Source organism: Lissotriton vulgaris, chromosome 6, assembly GCF_964263255.1.
Source record: "Lissotriton vulgaris chromosome 6, aLisVul1.2, whole genome shotgun sequence".
NCBI classification, from domain to species: domain Eukaryota; kingdom Metazoa; phylum Chordata; class Amphibia; order Caudata; family Salamandridae; genus Lissotriton; species Lissotriton vulgaris.
In genome coordinates this window covers 1071475112-1071487948 of record NC_141694.1, presented here as the reverse complement: position 1 = coordinate 1071487948, position 12837 = coordinate 1071475112, and positions in this window count along the sequence as shown.

Below are 12837 nucleotides of genomic sequence, written 5' to 3'. Positions count from 1 at the left end.
AATGCAATTAATGTGTAGAAAAAAGTAAATAGACAAACCATACAAATGTGCTTTTACAAAAAATGTTACCAACAGTCATAAAACCATTATCAAAAAACAGTACAAGGGCGATGTTATTAAGTCAATGCATTAAGTTTCAGGGGTAAGTACTATTCACTACACAACCCAAAATCCTGTTACGATATTATTGCAATGGTTTATATTATTAGCAACAGGAATACAACCCAAAATCCTGTTACGATATTATTGCAATGGTTTATATTATTAGCAACAGGAATGATAGCCAAAACAATCAATTTTTTGACAAGCATAAATGACTGAATGCCTGATTTAATGCCGACGCATTTCGAATCCTAATTGTTCTAATCATTGGATTCTCATCAGGGCAGGGAATTATATTGTACTGTTTTTTGATAATGGTTTTATGACTGTTGGTAACATTTTTTGTAAAAGCACATTTGTATGGTTTGTCTATTTACTTTTTTCTACACATTAATTGCATTGTATGTCTTTTTTGCTTTTTCCTTCTAAAAATTTGTGTTGGGCTTAAAGTGAAGTTGACAATGTATTTTCCTCGCCCTTTAAATGTGAAACACACAACGAAACAAGTCAATGACATAAATAAATGTCTGGGTTAACTAACTAATCGTGGTTCCCCTTTGTTCAGCATTAAATGTCCTTTTCATTGTTGTTCACAGAGGCATAGGTAAATCCCCCCTTTTTGTGCTATAATAGGCCCTACCTACCCTCTTCCCTACAGGGCCAAACCCCCCTTCTTCCTTCATTTAAGTGCGGGTTTTCACCCGAGTGGGTAGGGATTGACACATCGTGTCTTCCTTATCAAAGTATTGATTAATTCTTCAGCAGGAGACGCGTCTCCTGCCTAGCATGGCAGAGAAAGATACATTGTCCTTCACGGAAAGCCACATTCAAAGTCTCATTGAATCATCTCCTTTTTCCAATATAACTTTGAGTACCTCAGCCAAACAGCAAAATGAGGCAGATAAATTAACCCGTCTTCAAAAAAAGCATATACGAACTGAATTACATGGCCATTTCTTACTTAAACACCTTAAAGCAGGAACAATCCCTTGGGGACTCCAGGTGAAAACATTCCGGTGATCTTCACTGAAGACGCGGATTACAAAAAAGGTTTCAGTCAAATTAATACGAAATGTAGTAGGGACCTGATGGTCCATACTATAGAGACAGCTCAACGTATTTGTAGTCAAGAAGAGAAAGAAATTGAAGAGCTAATTAAGACTATATCTGACAATCAAACTGTTACGGAAGCCAAGATTCTCCTAGATAAGATTGAAAAAGAGATACAGCTCTTTAAGGATAATACACTAAACATTAAAGCATCTCAATTTGAAAGGGATTCTAAATCGTTCAAATTGGAACAAGTGTATCCATTCTTGAAGGAAGACTTCTACACATCTGGTGAATGAAGGGGGGCCTTAACATCATTCCAAGGTAGATCAAGGAACAGGTTCCTCACATTTTCAGACACAACATCCTCTGACTCGTCGTCGGATTCTCGACAAGACAATCCCAAGAGACGAGGGGCTGCAACATCATCTCCTTTTTTAGGCAGGGGCGGACAGTCACGAATCCGCTTCAAACAGCCATGGGAGATGCGGACTCGCAACAAAACCTACAAGAGTTAGAAAATTCAACCATAGTCAATCTTTCTGACAGACAACTGACTAAAGATGAAGAAACACTTCTGTCCCTGGGCCTCAAGTTTGTTCCCAATAAAAGAACTGACTTTACCCAACTGAAATTGGAGGCATTAGATTTTTGCCGCAAGATTAGGTTGAAGGTGTTCTTCGCTGATGCCGAAGTGATGTCTAATCAGGAAACTACAGGATTGAGGGTCAAATCAAGGTTCACTCCGACCCAAAATATCCCTAAACAAGTTATAGCCTTTGAGCAAGCCGTCCTTTCTTCTCTCTCCAAACTAGAAAAGCAAAAAAGTTTTGTACATAAAAATATCACTAGAGGAGTAACATCAGCCATTCAAGATCTCAAATCAGACACGTCCATTTTAATTAAACAAGCGGACAAGGGCGGGGCCGTAGTTATTTGGCCTCGCACCATGTATCTAGAGGAAGGTACAACACATGTCAACAACCGAGAATGGTACAGACCAATAAAGGAAGATCCTGTTAAGGCTATACAAGACAAGATTGCAAATATCACCAAGGCAGGACTGGAGGAAGGATTCGTAGGCCCCAAGGAATTTGAGTTTTTGAATAAAAAATCACCAAGAACGCCAGTTCTTTATTTTTTACCAAAAATTCACAAGAACGATAAAAAGCCACCAGGCCGACCAATTGTGTCGGGGTGCGACTCTGCACTAGAACCGGTCTCCAAATACATTGATTTTTTCTTAAAACCTTTCTTACCGCAGGCCAAGTCATACCTCAGGGACACAACTGATTTCATCACCAAGATAGAAGGACAATCATTTAATGAGGCAACACAAGTGATGGTGACCCTTGATGTCACCTCACTTTACACTCAAATCCCGCAAGATGAGACGCTGCAGGTCTTAGAATTATATCTCGACCAACGAGAGAGACCACACAGAGTGCCCACTTCATTCATTCTATCATTAGCTGAGATCACGTTACACAGCAACTATTTCAAGTTTGAAAATGCGTTTTTGTCCAAATAAAAGGCATTGCTATGGGTTGCCCATATGCACCTGAGATGGCGGTACTGTATATGGCACAGTATGAACAAAGATTCATATACAACAATAATCCATTTATTGGCCATATAAATCAATGGTTGAGATGCATTGACGACGTCTGGCTCCTGTGGCAGGGGAGCCAGACCGAACTCGACCAGTTCTACAATTGGCTAAACTCAAGACATCTAGACATTAGCTTCTCAATAGAGTCCAGGAGAAGTAAAATGACGTTCCTTGACATCACAGTAGGCATCTGCGATGATATTCTGACAACAACCTTGCACAAAAAAACAACTGACAGAAACACCATCCTCCATTACAAAAGCGCGCATCCACAGTGTTTGAAGGAAAATCTCCCTTTTGGCCAAATGCTAAGAATAAGGCGAAATTGCTCGGATGTGGCAGACTTTGATTACCATGCAACAAATTTTTGCACTGAGATGGCGAAAAGGGGTTACCCAAAAAAAACTCCTCAAACATTCAAAAAAACGTGCAAGATTCACCCCGAGGGAAAACCTCCTCCAGAAAAAAGAAAAAGGTGAACTCAATGAATTGGTGTGTGTTACAACTTATGGATCACACACGCATCAATTCAAGCGCATTATTTTGAAGAATTGGCATCTATTAGAGGACTTGCAACATCCTTTAAATAAACCCATTTTCGCCATGCACAAAAACAGGAGCATTGGACAACAACTGATAAAAGCTGACAGCCACATCCCAAAACAAAAGAGTGATTTGATAACACAGTGGAATTTAAAACCAATAAGCGGGCATCATAAGTGTGGCAACTGTGTATCATGTTCTACCACAATGGAAGGTAATTTGTTTGACCATAACGGGGTCAAATGGAAGCATGAGATGTTCACAAACTGTAAGACTAAAAATGTCATCTATGCCGTGGTATGTCCCTGCGACAGAGTGTACATTGGCAAAACCTGCCAACCTGTAAATGTGCGGATTACACAACACCGCTCTAGAATTAAGAAAAAAGTTATTTCTGCACCCATGGTGGAACATTTTATGAGCCACAACCATGGAGAAAATGACTTTAAGTGGACAGTCCTTACATGGGTTGATCCCAAACACCAATCACAAGACATTGAGGCTGCACTGTTGCGCAAAGAGGCATATCTCATTATGAGATTCAACAGTGTCAATAATGGGTTAAATGTACTAAGTGAAGTTAATAGAATATAAACACTTCAAGCCTTGCCGTGAAAAATTCCAGTGTAAATTAGCAATAACACACGTCCCCATTCTAAGGCTCACTACAATTCCCATAATTCTTATTTGCATCGGCCCTTCCATGCCCTGATTGGCGCCCTTGGCCATGTGACTGAAAGGTTTAGCTTTTAACATTTCACCCGCGTTTGCTCGCTGCTGCCTTCGCATCATTGTTTGAGTCGACCGTGCGACAGCAGTTAGTCACGGTAAGACTCTGCCGCTCTCTTTAAACATACACGCTAACTCCGTTTCAATTACGGGTTTGAGGCAATCATTCACTCATGTTTTTTCAGGAATAAATCTGACAGTGGAACAAAAGTCTTCCTGTGATACTCGGAGTACACACTGCACCGAGGGTCCTAATTAACGGTAAGACGCTTGATGTTTTTCCAACAAGCTAAACCCGGCAGTTTCTCTCTGTTTTTCATTCGCGTATACACCGCCATTCACTGGCCTTTTGTGCTCGTTTCCTTTCCAGGACGCCTCACGGCAACAACCCCTTTAACTACAATCAAATTAACAAACAAGTAAGCCTTTTAATGTTCTTCCACCTTGCACTTTGTTACTTTTTTAGTCGATCATCGCGTTAAGATTCATTTAAATTCTTTTTGTAGATGGCCTAAGGGGACCTAATACTGGAATTAATAATCCAACACTTGACTCGTGAAGTCCGGTTGGAAATCAGATTTTAAGGTAAATTCACTTGCCTACATTTTTTCAAACACAACTGGTGCCAGCCCCTAAGCAGAATACTATAACTTACCAGACCAATCTCGCTCTCCCGCAGGTTGATTTCCACGGTTGTCCGATGACATTTCAATAAAGAAACATGTAGACCAGTTTGTATTGGTCACATAAGGTATGTTGCATCGTTCGATGCATTTATTCGAAAAAGCACTTTTCCCATCCTTCATTAAAGGTGGACCCTTTTTAAACAATTTTCCCTTTCCTTTCCTTCATACAGTACCTGCGGATATAATTCCCTGCCCTGATGAGAATCCAATGATTAGAACAATTAGGATTCGAAACGCGTCGGCATTAAATCAGGCATTCAGTCATTTATGCTTGTCAAAAAATGTATTGTTTTGGCTATCATTCCTGTTGCTAATAATATAAACCATTGCAATAATATCGTAACAGGATTTTGGGTTGTATTCCTGTTGCTAATAATATAAACCATTGCAATAATATCGTAACAGGATTTTGGGTTGTGTAGTGAATAGTACTTACCCCCTGAAACTTAATGCATTGACTTAATAACATCGCCCTTGTACTGTTTTTTGATAATGGTTTTATGACTGTTGGTAACATTTTTTGTAAAAGCACATTTGTATGGTTTGTCTATTTACTTTTTTCTACACATTAATTGCATTGTATGTCTTTTTTGCTTTTTCCTTCTAAAAATTCGTGTTGGGCTTAAAGTGAAGTTGACAATGTTTTTTCCTCGCCCTTAAATGTGAAACCCACAACGAAACAAGTCAATGACATAAATAAATGTCTGGGTTAACTAACTAATAGTGGTTCCCCTTTGTTCAGCATTAAATGTCCTTTTCATTGTTGTTCACAGAGGCATAGGTAAATCCCCGCTTTTTGTGCCACTACAACGCAGCAGACCCCTGCAGCCACGGCCTCTACCACCGCAACCACCACAGCCACCACCGCCACTGCCACCAACACCACCAGGACCACCAGTACCACCTGCAGCAACCTCCCTGTCCCCAGTGACGAAGAACCCACACCAACAGCTGTGGAGGGCAGCGTGAGAGTGCGTGGTCCCCCAGTGGCGAGGGAAGAGGTCCGTGGCGGCAGAACAAGTGGGAGGGCCAGGGTCACCACCAGACCTCGGGAGGAGTGGACACCATCCCTGGACCACTTCACCAGAGTTGTGGAGGCCTACCAAGAGGTCCAGGGACAAAGTGGCCGGTCGGATGAATTCATGAGGGAGCTCATCCAGCTGATGAGGTCCATCGATAACCGTCTGGGACAGATGGTGGACCTCATGGGCCAGCAAGTGGCGTTGCAGAGGGACAGGCCTGTGTCCCAACCACCACCTCCGTCCCCTCCTATTGTGCCGCAGGATGACAGTGCTCAATCCTCCCCTGTGCCAACAGAGACGGACGAGTCCCCTGACGTCGCTGGCCAATCAGCAGGCCCCCCCCAAAAAAGACCCAGGGGGCGTCCTAAGAAGAGCCTGGGAGTCTCTGGAGGCAATGCACCTACCACACGCCAGTCACGGAGCCAGCCGTGAAGACAACCCTCTTCCCAACTGCATTCACAGTTTGGACTATCCTTCCTCACATTGCCCTGGCAATGGCACCTCACTGTTGGACTGGGTCACCACATCCATGTGGTCTCTACTCGTACAACTCATTGAACTGGACTGTCAACTCAGTGCACATTCCACACCTTCCTGTAAATATCACCGCACCAATCACATGTACACTCCAACAATAAAATACCTGATGCACAAGATTTTGTGTTGTGATTTTTATAGTGCAGTATTTACATAGTTGCAGATGTCCATGATGTGTACCAATGATGTACAGTATGCAGGCCAGGAACCCTCTGTAGCACCTAGGGAGACACAACAGAACAACAGTCACTGGTGTCATTGTGGCAACACACAGATCACAGCACACAAAATAACCTAAACTTCACAGCCATATTACACAATGTCTAGCAGATGTGCACAAATAAAGTCCTATACACATCTCGGCACTGAACTTCCATTTCACAAACTACACACATGGGTGACAGTACATGTGGCCATTGGTTATTGCCACGCATAGCCATTCATAACAAGAACAACAACATCAGACAATGTTCACATTGTACCTAGTCACCCACCTTCAAGTGAAGTAGCGTTCGATGAGCTGCTGGCGCTGGTCAACTCCTTCCTCCTCTCCACTGTCCTCATCACTGGATTCTGGTCCCTGAGCAGGTTGTGGCCTTGGATCATCACCATCATCCAGGAGCAGGGGGACCCTCCTGTGGATGGCCAGGTTGTGCAGCATACAGCATGCCACGAAGATCTGGCACACCTTCCCAGGCGAACATGCCAGTGCGCCTCCGGTCCTGTCAAGGCACCGGAACCTTGACTTAAGCAGTCCGAACGTCCGCTCGATCACCCATCGGGTCCTGCCATGGGCATCATTGTAGCGGATGTCTGCTGGTGTCCGGGGATTCCGTAGTGGGCTCAACAGCCATGGGCGACTGGGATATGCTGAGTCACCTGTGAACGGAAAACACACATTGCAATGTTGTACAGCCAGAGTGCAGCAAGTGACACACAGCACGCCATTGCAGTAGTGAAACTCACCCACAATCCAGGCACGTTCAGGATGCATATTCTCCATCATCCGTGGCACCATGCTGTTCCTCATGATGTAAGAATCATGGGCCGAACCGGGAAACTTAGCACACACATGTGAAATTGTCATGTCTGCAAGGCACACCACCTGCACATTCATGGAGTGGTAGTGTTTGCGATTACGATAAATGTGCTCCGTCGCATGCGGTGGCAACAGACCTACATGTGTGCAATCGATGGCACCAACTACATGTGGGATGGCCCCAAGGGCATAGAAGTCAGCCTTCACAGCAGCCAATTCACGTCCCCTGGGGAAATGTATGTACCGATTGCGATAGATCATTGTGGCCGCAAGCACATCCCGCAGCACCATGCTGAACATGGGCTGCGACATCTCCCCAGTGTTGGCCACGGTCTCCTGGAAGGAACCAGTCGCAAAAAAGTGGAGTGCCACCATCACCTTGTAGGTGGGTGTGAATGCCGTAGGATAGTGACAGCGAGGCTGCAGGTGGGGCTCCAATAGATCACACAGGATCTTCAGTGTTGGTCTGTCCAGCCTGAATTTTCTGATGATTGCCTCATCCTCCATGTCCTGCAGCACTGTCAGGTGACGGAGTAGATTCGGCCTCCTCCTAGTCAAGGAGTGAAATGAAAATGTCAGTGACAAGCAACATGTGATGAGCATGGCACAGAGCATAAATGATGTAATGTGAAATAAAGGAGTACCAGAGAGATGCATGGCACTTCAGGTGACTTGGCTGGCCAATAGCTACACACAGAGGGCACGCCTCTCCAGTGACAATACACAAGTGCCACAAACACATCTGGGACAGTGGAAGTGGAAATTATGGAAGAACAATTCACATGTGCATACAAGGTGGAGCTAGACCAGCAAATTTATTGTGATTCGCCATGTCTATCATACCCATCTGGTGTACCAGCCACACCTCAAAGCATCATGTGAGGTCGAACACATTCATCAACACAATGATCACAGTAGCAGGGACACATCTGGTTGTGTGCATGATCAGTTGTGAAAGCAGAAGTCTTGTCCGATACAATGCAGTGACAACTTCCAGGTGAAGGTCTGAAATGAGCCACAACACAGTAAACGTCACTACAACATTTACAGCAGCTGGAGTCTGTCAATCATCATCAGCCATCAAATTCCACACTAATATGGATGAACAACAGGCCAAAGTGTATCACACTGAACGTGCGTCCACCTGTGGATGACATGGCTGTGTGGCATCGTGTGTACAATGATGTGCCCTTCACCATGTTGCTGCAGGGTGCTGATACAGTGGCCCTGATTGTAATACACAGCAATGTGTACGAACATGGCAGTAACTACCGCCGGTACCCGGCGGTGTGACCCCAGCACCACCCCCTTCAGGAGTGTGTTAGCCATTGGCATATGGACATGTGAACATGGTGCTGGCATGCTCTGCAGCATGATTCGCTGTAACTACCGCCGGTCCCCGGCGGTGTGACCCCAGCACCACCCCCTTCAGGAGTGTGTTAGCCATTGGCATATGGACATGTAAACATGGCGCTGGCATGCTCCGCAGCATGATTTGCGGTAACTACCACCGGTCCCCGGCGGTGTGACCCCAGCACCACCCTCTTCAGGAGTGTTATAGCCATTGGCATATGGACATGTGAACATGGCGCTGGCATGCTCCGCAGCATGATTCGCGGTAACTACCGCCGGTCCCCGGCGGTGTGACCCCAGCACCACCCCCTTCATGAGTGTGTTAGCCATTGGCATATGGACATGTGAACATGGCACTGGCATGCTCCGCAGCATGATTCGCGGTAACTACCGCCGGTCCCCGGCGGTGTGACCCCAGCACTACCCCCTTCATGAGTGTGTTAGCCATTGGCATATGGACATGTGAACATGGCGCTGGCATGCTCCGCAGCATGATTCGTGGAACCTACCGCCGGGCCCCGGGGGTGCATCACTGCCGTGGAGCATTGCATCCAGCCAATGGCATCGATGATGGCGTTGGCATGATGCAGATTTGAAAGTCGCTGGAGGTGTGCTCCGCTACCGCGGAAGGGGTCATTGGATGCTTTTGAATGATGCACCATCGCGGAAGCGCACTCCGGGCGCCCGTGGAGCGTGACCGCCGTGGAGCTTTGCATCCAGCCAATGGCATCGATGATGGCGTTGGCATGATGCAGATTTGAAAGTCGCGGGAGGTGGTCATTGGATGCTTTTGAATGAGGCACACCCGGACTACCAATTGAAGCAGCTTTCAAGCTTCCTAGCGACCACAGGGGGCTATAAATCTGTGGGAGTGACCTTACATTCCCACTGCTCCAAGAGCCTGCTGCCTGCGACTATCTCCTGCTGCCTGAGACCCTGTCCTGCTGCCTGAGACCCTGTCCTGCAGCCTTGGACCCTGTCCTGCTGCCTTGGACCCTGTCCTGCTGCCTTGGACCCTGTCCTGCTGCCTGGGACCCTGTCCTGCTGCCTTGGACCCTGTCCTGCTGCCTGGGACCCTGTCCTGCTGCCTTGGACCCTGTCCTGCTGCCTGGGACCCTGTCCTGCTGCCTTGGACACTGTCCTGCTGCCTGGGACCCTGCCCTGCTGCCTGGGACCCTGTCCTGCTGCTCCAAGAGCCTGCTGCCTGGGACCCCTCACAACTCACTTCCGCCACAGGTCTGCCATATACACAGTGATGTCAAGAACAGAGAAGATCCGTGCCAGTCCATTCACGAGTGAGGAGCTGGATGTCCTTGTGGACGGGGTGCTGGCACAGTACCCACGGCTGTTTGGTGGTCCCAATGTTGTGGTAAGTCGCCATGAAGGGAGTTGCAGGGCAGGGTGGTGTCAGACGTGTAGTCGTGATGCTGCAGTACATGCTTGGGGATGTCGGGTGATGACTTACACTGACAGACAGGCTGTTTCCTGCTCGAGGTAGTGTGTGTGTTGCAATGTGAGTCTTTCCTAGGCCTGTACTCGTATGTGTGAGTGGGGGGTGTTACATTGCCGCCCATACAGAACCAACGGTTGTTAGCCTTTTAGATGCCAGGACAGTGAACGCTTTTGAGGAAATTTAAGGGTGCCCCTGTAGTTAGAGTCAGTGTGAGCCACAGAGTGGGTTCAGTGGCAGCATAGCCAAACCTTGAACATCAGCCAACTTACATGCTACAGTTGCTTCACACTCATTAGTGGATATACCCCATCGGTGCCCTGTGCAATTTCCGATTTACACACTGCTGTCGATGCATTTGTGTTGATGCATTATGCCTTTGTGTGCATATCATGGAGACTAGGGACCACAATGTGTGCATGCATACACTAATATTTATGCCATGCAGAGGGTACGCCCAGTTCTGGAGGGAGGGAGGTTACTGTGAGTCCAGAGTCTGTGTCTGGCTGCTGTAATGATAGATGCTGACATCTTACATTGTGTAAATGTTCTTTTGCCCTTCTTTACTCTCATGCCTGCAGCTCAAGGTACACCAACGTAAGGCCGTGTGGAGGGCCATTGCAGCAAAGGTGCGAGCCCTGGGGGTATCAAACAGATGATACACACACTGTCACAAGAGGTGGGACGACATCAGCAGACTGGCTAAGCAAGTGGCAGAGATGACCTTGGGTATGGTACCACGCACAGGATGTTTGGAACGTCGCATCATGACTCCGCTGATAGCACGCATACTGGCAGTGACCAATCCAGACCTGGATGCACGTCTGAAGGGGCATCAGCAGCAAGACAGAGAAGGTGAGTATCTGGGGAGGGAGAGTTTGTGTGGGAGTGGATGCATGTGTACAGGGCCGGTGCCAGTGGTGACACATGTGATGTGCGTGTGTTGCCATGCTGTGTCATGTGATGTGAGTGGCGACTGTGATGTGTGCCTGTATGAGGCATTTCGCCACCATGGCCTTACTGTTCTGCCCATGCATGCAGTTCTCAGTCCTTGACAGATTTTATGTGTCCACATGGTCTCTCTGCTCTGTGATGGTGTGGGGAGTCCATATTGTGCCGAACTGCTGTGTCCATTTGATGAGTGTCACACCATGTCTGTGTACTTTGCATGCATCCATGATGTTTGAGGCCCACTCATCCGACGATATTCTGTAGCCTGATTGCCACATGGTGTTTGCTATGGCCTACTTGGCATTGTGGCATGTGTAGTCAATACAGGTGTGTGGTCCCCTCTGATTCCCTGTAGGGGTGTAAGTGGTGATGTGTGGTGTGGCTACATCATGTCCATGGGGATGGTCAATGTGGGCTGGGGGAAGACCATCCATGGGCAGGGTGTGGTGCTGTGTGGCATCGACATGCCTCACTCCAGGAAGGTTGTCTGCATGACAGGTACTGTTGTGGTCTATATCGTGTGCAGATGCACAGTGTTTGCAGGGTGTGTTGGTTCTCATGTAGCTCTAGGCCTCTACTGTGCAGAATTGATCAGCTGTGGTGTGTACAGATGATGACACTTACACAAACCTGTTTGTCTCACTAATGCAGATTCGCAAGACAACACAGCGGTACATGATCCTGAGACAAGTGTTGGCGAGACCAGCACGACAGCGGCAGCGGAGGCAAGTGAGACTGAGCCAAGTGACACTGACAACACCAGCGCTCCTGAGGGTGACAGGAGTATGCATGAGGAATCTGTAGCTGAGACACAAAGTACCACTTCATCTGATGGCGGCGGGGATGCATCCCTGTTTGCAGGCACAGGGGATGTGGAGTGTGCCACAGCATCTGACACCAAGCGGCCAGTGGCCAGCCTCCCATCCACTTCCTCTGGTGCTGGCCGTATCCGTGTTACTTAGAGGGGACATGTGACATTCACACATGGCAACGCTGCCCCTGCACCTGTCCCCCCTGCTGCCCTCAGTGCAGAGTGCGTAGAGCTCCAAATTTGCGTGGGCCAGTCCGCCCTGCTCAATGCCTTCAGTGCCCACGATAACAAATTAGGCCAGGTTCTAGCTTTCATGGAGGGCATACACTCTGACGTGGGTGGGCTACACCGCACAGTCCAGTCATTGTCAGCCACAGTCACAACAGGCCTACAACAGGCACATGGTCCCATTGCAGCTCAGGTGATAGTGACGTCCACCCATTCAGGGGACACATCAGATGACATTGTCCACTTCAGACCTATGTCTACTAAACGGTACAACACTAGGAGCACAGGTCAGACACAAAGCAAACAATCCCGTCCACAGACTCCATCCCAGAAGAAGAGCAGTGTCCCCCCAATATGCACGGACAAGGTGAAGTCACAGAAAAGTAAGGCCACAAGATCATTGTCCAAAACATCAGTCTCACATGCTGCAGAGGCATCACCAGATTATGACTCAGCGATGAACACAGAGAATGTGTGGCATGTCATGGCTACACCTGGGGAGAGCACAGGGACACAACCACCCACCACATCGACACCAAAAAAAAGTACATTGAGGCAGGTGGAGGAGGGCCCTGTTGGGACCAGCCCAATCATCGGGGCAGAGGAGAGCCCTGTTGTGACCAGCCCAATGGTTAAGGCAGGGAAGCCCAGTGTTGTGACCAGCCCTGGCAAGGAGGGACAGGAGGGCACTGTGGATACCACCCCTGGGGGTAGTGGTAAGGTG